Source organism: Monodelphis domestica, chromosome 5 (assembly GCF_027887165.1).
Source record: "Monodelphis domestica isolate mMonDom1 chromosome 5, mMonDom1.pri, whole genome shotgun sequence".
Lineage (NCBI taxonomy): Eukaryota > Metazoa > Chordata > Mammalia > Didelphimorphia > Didelphidae > Monodelphis > Monodelphis domestica.
Window position 1 is genome coordinate 200,198,605 of NC_077231.1, and position 11,669 is coordinate 200,210,273.

At 43.3% G+C, this 11,669-nt stretch overlaps 1 pseudogene; it reads right to left on the reverse strand.

Annotated features, from left to right (window-relative positions):
• Nucleotides 1-1,036: 1,036 nt before the first annotated feature.
• LOC100018595 (inosine-5'-monophosphate dehydrogenase 2-like) lies at nt 1,037-5,023 on the reverse strand (annotated as a pseudogene).
• Between the last annotated feature and the right edge of the window lie 6,646 nt (nt 5,024-11,669).

Here is an 11,669-nt window from a genome sequence, read left to right on the forward strand (position 1 = left end):
AGTCAGCCTCAGGAATCACCTTCACCTTGAGTCATCATTTTGACTTGCCTCTTGGAGGGAACTTGAGTGAGTGGATAGCTGGTTTTCCCTTCCTGTCTTCTGGAGAGAGTTTAATTCCTGTTGAAAGTCAACAAGCCCTGGCTGAGTGGAACCCTGGAGCAATATTTAGTTAGATAAGCTAATGTCTTCTCTACCCTTTTGTATTTCTCTGCTTTCACTCTTTCTATCTCTTTTGTAAATAAAAGCTATTAAAGTCATTTAGACTTTGAGCAATAATACTTTTAATTGGTGACTACCAGGTTATTTATACATTTCATATATTTTAGTTAAAACATTAAAAGTTAATTCTTATACTCTCCATCCACCCAGCTGCCCCTGTGACTAACTCATTGATTGTAAGATTAGAGGCACAGATCAATGGCAGGCCCCAGCAAGGAAAGTCTGATACAGTTATTCTGATTAGCCATCTTCTCCACCTTGAGACCTTCAGGTTTTTAGACCCCAACAGAGGGATGCCAAATCTTGTTTTCTTCAGGTTTTTGGGCAGGGCTAATTCAGGTCTGAGGTCAAGCTCCATCACACTAGAATCAGTGGAAAACAGGCTATTAGTGCCAGATAAGGACCTTAGAGATCTCTGGTCCAACTTGTCTAATTTAAAGATGAGAAGACTGAGGCCCCAAAGACAGGGAATTTCCCTCAGGGTCATGTACCTAATGAGCAGCAGTGGTCAGACTAATAACAATGTTGTTAAGTTTTTCCTGTCAAGCCTGACTCTCCCTGACCCCATTTGGGTTTTCTTGGCAAAGACACTGGAGGGGTTTGTCATTTCCTCCTCCAGCTCATTTGACAGATGAGGAAATGGAGGGCAAGCAGGGCTTTAAAGTGACTGGTCCAGGGTCACAGAGAGAGGAAGGTCTTCCTGATTTCAGATCCAGCATTTGATCCATTTTGCCAACTCATTGCCTTATTAATAACAATAGCAGGCATTTTTATATGACTTTGAGGATTGGGAAATGCTTTACATCCAATATCACCTTTAACTAAAACATCCAGGCTCGAATCTGGAGAGTCCTTTTGGGTGAAGAAGGTTCAGCACCTTCCACTTCATTGCTATGAAATTGGTTTCCAGCTCCTGGATGGGGAACTTCTCAGGCTGACACCTCTACAATGAGAATCTTAGGGCAGAGATTCCTAACCTGGGATGCATCTTGAGTAGTCAATGCACTTAGATGGAGAAAAAAATGGTATCTTTATTTTCACTCATTTCTGACAATTAATATTTCTGTCAATTATTTCAAACCAGGTTTTACCAGGCTGCTTGAGGGGTGCTAGACACAAATAAGGTGAAGAATACCATTTTAGAGTGCCCTAAAACACTAAGAGATTAGGTGACCCATCCAGGGTCACACAGCCTGTACATATCAGAGGTAGGTTTGAATCTTCTTGGTTCTAAAGCCAGCTCTCTGTCCACAAGGCTTCAGTGCTTCTCATTGGCTGCCTTCCTGGTGATACAGCAAAACAAGTTGGTGTCAGAACCCAAGTGTCCCCTCCCTTCCAATACCCCCCACCCTTCCTACTCCTCCAGGGGAATGACAATAACCCTAGCCCACCTCTAGGAGCTGCAAGGAGGCTGATTAATTAATTAACCCTCATTAAGTGCTCAGGGAATAGGCTTTCTCATTATTATTTTTAATCAGACTTTGCAGTTTTATATTCCCCATCACCCCAGGGCTACAAAACGGCTCTCAGTTAATTAAGCCTGCCAGAACTGGGCCTCATCTTGCCTTGTCCCAGAGAGACCCAGAAGGAGGAGGGGAGAGACCAGACCGGGCAGGAAAAGGACCCAGGAGTCTTGATTGTCCAGCCAAGGGCTGCCTTTCAGAGGGATGCAGGGAAGGGGGCAGAGAGTAAGTCAAAGAGAAAAGAAAGAAGCTGATTTGTCCTAGCTTTGTATTGCTGGATCAAATTAGTCTGGAGAAAATATTGGTAGTGGGAGAAGCAGTCACCTAGTGAGTGAGTGAGGTAGGTCTGAAAATCTTTATTTCATTCTGGCCCTAGCCTAGCTTCTGGGGGATCAGTTTACTTTTCTGTGCAATGGAGACACATAAGTTAGCTAGAGGGAGATGAAACAGAAGTTCTGTTCTTCTTTAATGTGGTGTGTGTGCCTATTCTTCCACCCTCCACCCCAGTCCCAGCCCCACTTCTCAGCATGGTGTCAGCAGGCACTGGACTTGGACAGTCAGGAAGACCTAGGTTCAAATTTCAATTTAGATACTTATTGGTTCTGTGATCGCAACCAGATTCCTTTGTGCCTCAGTTTCTCCATCTATAATCTGAGGGGGGTGGGTTTTACCATCACCTCTAAGGATCTTTCTGGTTATGAATCTTTGAGCCTCTGGGAATAATCCACTATCAATCAATTAACAAGAATTTATAAAGAGCCTCCAGTATGCCAGGTTCTGGGGACAGAAATCTAAAGAAGGAAACAATTCCTATTCAGGAGCTTACTTTCCTCCATTTTGCTATATTCCCTCCTCTCTGTCGGTCTATCTCTTTTTCTCTCTGTTTCTCTCTCTGTCTCTCTCTCTGTCTCACTGTCTCTGTTTCTCTCTGTCTCTCTTTCTCCTTTCTCTACATTCTCCCCTCTATCCTTTCCTCTCCCTCTATTGTCCCTCCTTTCCTCTTTGTCCCCAACTCCATTCCCCTCCAGTCTTTCTTCTCTCTCCATCCTTCCTTCTCTTCTTTCTCTCCCTCTCTGCTTTTCATTTTCCTCCCTCCCTTTCTTTTTTCCTTTCCTCCTTTCTCTCCTTTTCCCTCTGTCCTTCCCTCCATTCCTCCCCTCCTCCTATTTCCCCTCTATCTCTTTTTACCCCCTTTTGCTTTATCCCTCCCCCAAAACCCTAAATACTCGGGTTTAGAGAAAACTATTTCCGGTCCTTTTTGTTTTCCATTTCAGGTTCCCTAGGGAGGAGGGGTGGTTATCCCAGCTGCCTCCTGGGCCTTCCACTGAGTTGCTCTGCAGTGACTCGCCCACACTGGTGCAGATGAGAAAGCTCAGAACAGATGAGGCACAGATGTCAGAAGCAGCTGAGGCACTGGGTCTGTGACCATCTATGGCTACCTCTCCACCCTCCCTCAGGGCTCTCTCTCCACAGCCTAGATCCTCCCTTTCCCAACAGGGGCAGGAAGGAGCAACACCCTCAGCATTCCAGCCAGGACCAGGTAGCAGTACCCATGAAGCAATAGCCTCTAGGCAAGCAACTTCTTCTTCTCTCTCTCCCACCTCTCTTTCCTCCAGTCCCCACCCCTCACACACACACACACACACACACACACACACACACACACACACACACCGTTTTCATGATACCCTAGACAAATGATTCCCTTCCTCTGGCACCAGTGTGAGTATCCTGGTGTTTGAAAGAGATTGAGAGTCAAAATAGCCTGAAACCAGCTGGTTGACTCCCTTCTTTCTCTCTCCCTCATTTTTCAGGTGAGAAAAACAAGACTTAGATCAAGTGATTTACCCAAGGTCCCAAGGTAACCTTGCCGGAAGCAGGATTCCAGGTCCTCAACCCCAAATCCAATATTCTTTCCAGTGTACCATGTCACAGTTCCCAGCCTCCAAATTAATTTACAAATGATGCTGTGCAAAGGTTGATAACAAACCCCAAAATGAACTGAGCTTTCCCTGCTTATTAGCAATATTTATAAAAGGCTACATGTCAGTGCTCCAAAGGAATGAGGTATTTTTATTGAAAAATCAAGAGGGGGCAGCTAGGTGGCTCAGTGGAGTGGGAGTCAGGCCTGGGTTCCAATCTGGCCTCAGACACTTCCCAGCTCTATTACCCCCGAGCAAGTCACTTAACCCCAATTGCCTAGTCTTTATCACTCTTCTGCCCTTAGAAGCAATGCATAGTATTGACATAGCATAAGACAGAAGGTAAAGATTTGAAAAAAAGTGAGGGAGAGATGAGAGACAGTAAAACCAAACAAGGTCACTTCCCAGAAGAGCTGCTTCTCATACAGATGGAGTCCATGGATGCTGCCTTCCACCTGTGCAGTTGATGTTCTCTTCTCCAATTTCAGCTCCCCTGAGTGCATCATGGCTCTGACTTGAGTCAAACTCTTGGCACCTGCATCTTGGTAGGAGAGCTGGATGCCAGCAGGCAAGTAGGGAATAAATTTGTGGATGGACCCTTTGTCCTGCACTGCCCAGACAGCCCCTGAGATTTTATCCGACTCACTGATGTTCTAGCTGCTGAAGTTCTTGTCCACGGCATAGAGGAAGCCCATCCCTCAGGATCTCTTTAGCTGGATCCCATTAGAGAATACTTCCCTGGGGCCTCTGTGGTAGCACCCAATGGAGAGCCCATCTTGGCTGTGGGAGCTCCTACTGCAAGGGCTTTGGCAATGTGACCTGCATTCTGCATTTCGCCATCAGCAGTGACTAGGACACCTGATCTCTAGTGTCTATTCTGAGACCTTGTATACAGCTGTCACCTGGGGCTACCCACATGCCAGCTCTTCCTGGGTAATGCAGCCAGAGCCATTGACCATGACAGCCTACATAGGGTCCCTTCCAGGACCAATGAGCGCCCTGTTGCCACCAATGAGCCTGAGGTCCTTGTATTTCTCCTTCATGTACTCAATCATGTTAATGTGGAAAATGGAATATTCTTAGGAAGGCACTGGCCTGGGTCAGCAAGTCAACCTGATACTTGTCATCGTCATGGGTGCTGATGGCTGCCCTGAATATCATAGCTGCTTCTTGGTGTCCTTGGATGCCAGGGGGGTAGTCCTGATTCTTCTTCAGGTCTATGCAGGCAATGATGACCACTAGCTTGAGCTTCCCTTTCTTGATCAATATCAGGAACTTACTGACTTCTTTTAGTGTGACTCCTGCAGAAGGCATCACTAGATCCTCCCCACTGGCCATGATATCCCCCATGTGCCATCTATTCCTATTAGTAAATTTCTGGTAACAAATGTCAAAGTTGAACAAAACATATTTCTTCATGAGCGTCTTTGTTTTAGTGGTTTTCTTTTTCTTTTGATGGAGGCAGGAGATAGGAAAGAAAGAAGATAGATTTTTGTTCATTGAAAAAATGAACTTAAACTTTGAGGATCAATAATCAGCTACCCATTTTGAAAAGAAGGTAAAGGAAGGTAAAGAGAACATGGAGGAACAACACACTGATCCTGGGGGATCTGAAAGAGAAGTGGGAATTATGGGAGCAGAATTTATTGCAAAAAGTAAAAATAATAGACAAAAGAGAGGAAAAAACCTTACCTACAAAACAAAAAGGAGAACACTAGATTAAGAATGCAAATATATAAAAGTGAAGGACAATCTAGAAGAAGAAAGCAAAAACAGTAATATGAAGAGAAAATATGCACACTCTGCAAGCAAAACATAGTAAACTTGGAGAGAGGATACATAGAAATAAACTCAGGATCACAGGTCTCCCAGGAAAACAAGACAAGACACAAAACCTTAACACCCATAATGTAGTAAATAACAGAAAAGAAGAACTCTTCAGAGTTTCTGAACAAAGAAAATGAAATTCCAGTAGAAAGAATTCAGAGACCCCTTTCAGAAAAATAATCATGGCTGCAAACTCCAAGATACATAGTGGTTAAAATTAATAATTCAATTCAAAAACAACAAGTTCTGCAAGCTATCAGGAGAAAGACCTTAAAATACAAAAGAAATGAAATTGAAATAACCTAAGACTTTCTGCTCCCATTAGAAAACGTAGGAGGGAATGTAGATAAATGTGTTCCAAAGAGCTGTGGAGCACAGGATGCAGCCCAGGGTGACCTGCCCTGCAAATCTGAACTTAACCTGCAGGAAAAAGTTCGATGTTCAATAATAAAGAAGAGTTTGAAACATTTTTAAAAAGAAAAACAGAACTGAAGAAGCTATTTGCTTCTTGAACACCCCAAACAACAAACACAGATGTACTGAATAAATGTAGGTGCCAAGGATAGCAATGGTGATAGGGTGATAGCAGAGAGACCAGTAAGATCTTTCTAAATGTACACAAGGAGACAGAGGTAAAGGCTTATACCTGGTAGAGGTAATAGTGGAAGGTGGGCATGAACAGAAGCTGACAACACCCTGCTTACAGGTGAATCATTGACTCTGTGAGACCACATTACAACCTTGGAGTGTATATAAAAAGGAACAGCTAGGTGGTACAGTGGGTAGAGCTCTGAACTCAGGAACTCATCTTTATGAATTCAAATCCAGCCTCATATACTTACTAGTTTATGATCCTGGGCAAATCATGTAACTTCGCTGGTCTCAGTTTCTTTATATGGAAAATGAGCTGAAGAAGGAAATGGCAAACTGCTCCAGGATCTTTGCCAAGAAAACCCCAAATGCAGTTGGAAAGAGTCAGACACAACTGAACAACAACAAAAGGGGGAAAGGAACAGAAGGATATAGAAGAATGTGTGAATGCCAGGAACAAATCAAGGACAAGTAATGAGAAGAAGGTGACTTCTGTGGTCTCTTAAAGAGAAGAGCCTTTAGAGGAGTAGATAAGGATGAAAGGTAGAAGACTGAGTAGAGGAGAAGGAAGGACACCCATTCAGACAAATGCCCCTGTGGATGGAGAAAGATGGTCTTTGAAAGAAGTCCCCATTGCATCTCATTGTATTTTAGGAGAATTCCTGGGGCAACTAGCACCTGGAGCAGTGGAAGAGCCTGGACTCAGGAAGATTTTGAGGAAAATGGGGAGGAGGGGGTTGGGGAAGGTAGCCTAAGGAAGGATTAGATCTTTGATGGGCTGCATAATCAGGAATGTGGTAGAAGAAAAACCCTAACATGGGGAAGTGTCCTCTCTGACACCTAAAATCAATGGCATTGTTCTGGGAGTCACTCAATGGAAAAGGGGCATCCACTGAAACAACTCTGCTCGACAGTGGCAGAAATTGCCTAGAGGAGAGTATACCTTGAAATCTTTAATTTATGAAAATATGGAGAAAAGAGAGTCCAGATAATTATAGGGATCATGAATCAGAGAATGAGGATTTAGAATAGACAGAGAAGTGGGATAATTAAGAGAAAGGGAAACCCTTTTGGAAAAGGGGTATGAAAATTAAATTAAAAAAAACACTAATGAACAGAACTGGTTGAAGGGGAGGAGAAGGGGAATCTACTTGATGACTTAGAGGAAAAATAAAAGAGGGAAAATGATATAACCAGATAAGAGCAGAAGAAAAAAAAAGGAACTAATAAGCAAAATTCCAAAGGGGAATGGTTAACAAATTAAGAGAGGGGTTTCAGGAATGAGAGTAAGATAGCCAATGGGAATAAGACCATATTAAAAAAGATTAAGGTAAAGCAACTGAAGGAAGCTTGTACTGTGTTTACAGCAGAAGGGGGGGGATAATAACTTGAAAGAACAACACCAATAATAGAGACTGAGAGGAAAATATAAACCTAATTCCTATAACTTTAAGTGTAAATGGATAAAACAATCCAATAAAATGAAAAAAGGACAACAGAATGGATAAGCAAACAAACACATACAATCTGAAAAAATAAAGACATGCACAAAATTAAAAAAAATTAAATGAAATAATAAGCTCCTAGAAGGTAAGGAATGTCTTTGTTTTTATATTTGCATTCTCAGTGGTTATCACAGTGAATGAGCACTCAAATGCTCATTCAGTCATAAGAGGATTGAATTCCATTGTCCCTAAAGTACCTTCCAACACTAGTATTCCCTGCTCCCATGACTAATGAGGAATTTTGATTCATTGATTTATTTTCGTTCTTACAAAGGAAGCCTAATTGGGTGAGATTGGCATAGGACCCTGTGTTTCCCTTGGACACCCCAAATCCTAGAAGTGTTTCAGGTCAAACAGAAAGCAGGAAATTCCTTTCCTTCCTTGCATTCTTGTAATGCTGAGGAAAAGGTGACTCTGGGTATCAGAGACTCACAATAAGGAGATACCCTTGAGAGAAATATTCCCCTTGGATTCTCCCCTAGATTTCAAGATGGACACAGATATACATCTTCTGGATATGCTCTGATACCATCAGGTTGTATCTAGGACATCTATTTGTCCCCTAAACTATTCCCAGTCTCCACCTGTGTCTTTGGGCCACAAAACATTACTCTAGCTCCACTCAGATAACAAACATTCCCCCCCACTTCTGCCCAACCTCATTCCATTAAAATCCCTGGCCATGGAGCCCCTATTGTCAAAAGGGTATATAAAGCCCAAAATCTGTCTCCTCTAGAAGGCAGTGCTCGATCTGTACTGTTCTCCTGGCCATTTCAACTTGAATTCTAAATCAATACATTTCTCTTTTAATTTTGAAGCTAAGTTTTGGAGTTGTGCATTCTTGCAAAGAGTACCTGTCCCAAACTTGGGGTTCACCTCAAGTTCCCCCACAAGAAGATGGGGAAAGGTATTGTGTTTGCTGACATGTGACTGATATAAAAGGCGTCATCAATAAAACCCTTTTTTATGGTAGAAAAAAAAGAGTAAAGAAAAGTAGGTAGAACTTGGGAATCTGACGTGGAGATCAGGCAGGCCAGACCTTTTGCATTAGCCAGAATATAGATAAACAGAATAAAGGAAAGATATTGAGAATCCTGTTTAATTTACCTAGACTTTGCTTTTCCCCCCAAGTTCATTTGCATGTCCAATCAGAGCACATCTTGAGAATGAAGAGGAGACTTGTTGGACCAACCTTCATTTAATTCCAATGAGGTTTTATTGGCACTGTCTGCAAAAACTATCTGGGTAGAGTGTTCATTGGGGATTTAACAAGAGTTAAAAGGAATTTTCAGACTTCAAGTCAGATAATTGTCTGGGAGAAAATCAGTCAAAAGAATAGACTTAATTTTCACCTAAAGGCTTCTATCTTTTGCTGGTTGCCTGGCTGGTGGAGGGGTGGAGGGGGGGCTCCTCGCCCTAGGCTATTCACAAAAAATGCATCAATCTAACCTCCTCAGGGAGAGTCTTTCCAGCCATTGCCTCACAGTACACAGTACCAGAGAACAGCAAAAGACCCTGAAGAAGCTAAATAGCTGAAGTCTAGCAGATGGCTGGATAGAGCACTTCACCGACCATGAGAGGAGCAGTGACATGATAGAGTCGAGAGATGCAATTCCCAGCAGAAATAATGTGCTGAGCAGAGATGCCATGTCTGATTCAAGGCCCAGCAAGAGAACAGTGAAACGACATCCCCAGAGGATGTGGGCAGTTCTGTAAAACCAGAAGTGTGCTGTTGGGGCTCTGAAGTCCCTTAGCACATACTCCCTCCCTCATGGTCCCCGGCCACATAGCTGTGTCTGTATGGGCCCCCCATGCATGCTCCCTGGTCTCTGTGTGTCTTCATACTATGGGAAAATGTTGGTGCCAGAATCAGAGGGTCCAAGTTCCAACCCTCCTGACTGTAGGCAAATTATTTAAACTCTCTGGACCTCAATTTCCTTATCTGTCAAAATGAAGAGACTGGATTAGATGGTCTCTCTCCCTTCCAGCAATAGATTTATGGCTGTGGTTTCTTCCTGATTGGTGGTATAGACATATACTACTACCACATGTAGTGCACAGAAAAGTAGACTCCATGTGCTCATGGGACCATCTTTTCTAGATACTTTTCTTGGCCATCTTTGGATTTGAGCTAATGTAGCCTTCGGTTGACTCATAGGTTGTTCAGCCACATACAACTCTTGATGACCCTTTGGCAAAGATATTGGAGTGTCATCTCCTTTTCCAGCTCAATCTCCAGATGAGGAAACTGAGGCAAACAGGCTTAAGTGCTTTGCCTCATGTCACTGGGTCGGATTTGAATTCAGTTCTTCCTGACTCAAGGCTTGACACTATGCACTTGCCCACTAGGTGCTAAATAAATGTTTATTGAAATGAATTGATTAAATTGTTTAAAAGTTATTAAAACTAAATGTTTATTGAAATGAATTGATTAAATTGTTTAAAAGTTGTTAAAAATAAATGTTTATTGAAATGAATTGACTAAATTGTTTAAAAGTTATTTGAAACTTTTCTCTTATACCCTTACCTTCTGTCTTAGAATTAATATTGTGTATTGGTTCCAAGGCAGAAGAGTGGTAAGGGCTAGGCAATGGGGGTTAAGGGACTTGCCCAGGGTCACACAAGTAGGATGTGTCTGAGGTCACATTTGAACCCAGGACCTCCCATCTCTAACTCTGGCTCTCTATCCACCTTGCCACCTAGCTACCACCATCCCTGTAACTTTCATTCATTCTTTTCTTCTTCAATAATATCTCTTGTTTCCATTCGCTTCTCTTCACATACGCAACTACTAACCCAGTTGCCATCCTCAGCTAGACTGTTAGAGTAGCTTCTTAGATTTCCTCTCTGCCTCTAGCCTCCTCTGCCTCCAAACTATCATCCACACAGCAAATTAATGTGCCTGAAGCATAAATCTGACCATGTATGGTCACCTCTCCCAGCTCAAGAAGAAGCAGGGATTCCCTCTCTGTTTAGATGCTAAAGCCTTTCCCAGGCTAGCTCCAGCCTGTCTCTCTAGATTGATTTCACACTACTCCCCCTCATGCACTCTTACATTGCAAACAACTTGGCCTTCTTGCAGTTCCCTCTCCGTGATATTTCATCTCCACTCTCTGTGCTTTTGCACACTGTCTCCCCAGTACCTAGACGGTCCCCCTTTCTCACCTTTTCCCAGTAGAACCCCAAGCTTTCCAAAATAAGGTTGGCACACTCTGATTCACAGTGAAGTAGGCAGAGCCAAGAAAACAGCACACACTAGGCTCTAACCATGTAAATGGAAAGAACAATCAAAAGTGAACAATGTGTGTGTTGGGGGGGGGGGCTGACAGTGATAGAGAGCCAGGCCCAGAGATGGGAGGTCCTGGGTTCAAATCTGCCCCCAGATACCTCCTAGCTGTGTGACCCTGGGAAAGAACTTAACTCCCATATCTAGCCTTTATGGCTCTTCTGCCTGGGAACAAAAACACAGTATTGATTCTAGGACCAAAGGTAAGGATTTAAAAGAAAGATTTCTTGGCTGGATTGTCATCCTTTGAAGGAGTGACTAGACAGGCAAAAGGAAAACAAGGAGAAAGCTGAGTCCAGAGCTGACAGGAGGTCAAAAAGGAGGAGGACTGAGGGAAGGTTTTTAGGGTTAGCAGTGAAGATCTTGATGACCTTGGGGAGAGCAGTTTCAGTTGTGTGGTGAAGTTAGATGCCAGATGGGCAAGGGATTGCCAAGTGAACTGGGAGAGGAGGGGAGAGGAACCAGCAGAGATGGCTGGGAAAGGGAGAGAAGAGAATAGTTTCTGTCTCTTTTTTTACACACAGCGAGGGCTGAAACCGCTAGGATATCTGCAAGCAGGTACTTCATGCCTTCTGCCATTACTCTGGCATGCACAGACCCAAAGAAGTTCCTCCCATCTGACACCTGGTTCCACAGTTTGGCCCCATATAAATTCAGCCAGACCTACGTCAACGATCTACTTGCCCGGCTCTAGTTACAGGGCCATCTAAGAAATGTTCTCCTCCTAACACGGGGCAGTGTGTTTGGATGGTTTTGATAGTGGAGTTGATGGGAAGGAATCATGGAACACTTGTCGTTTGGCGATGGGCGGTGGCTAGTGTTAGGCTATGTTTACCCTCAAATTAAGAGTATTTCA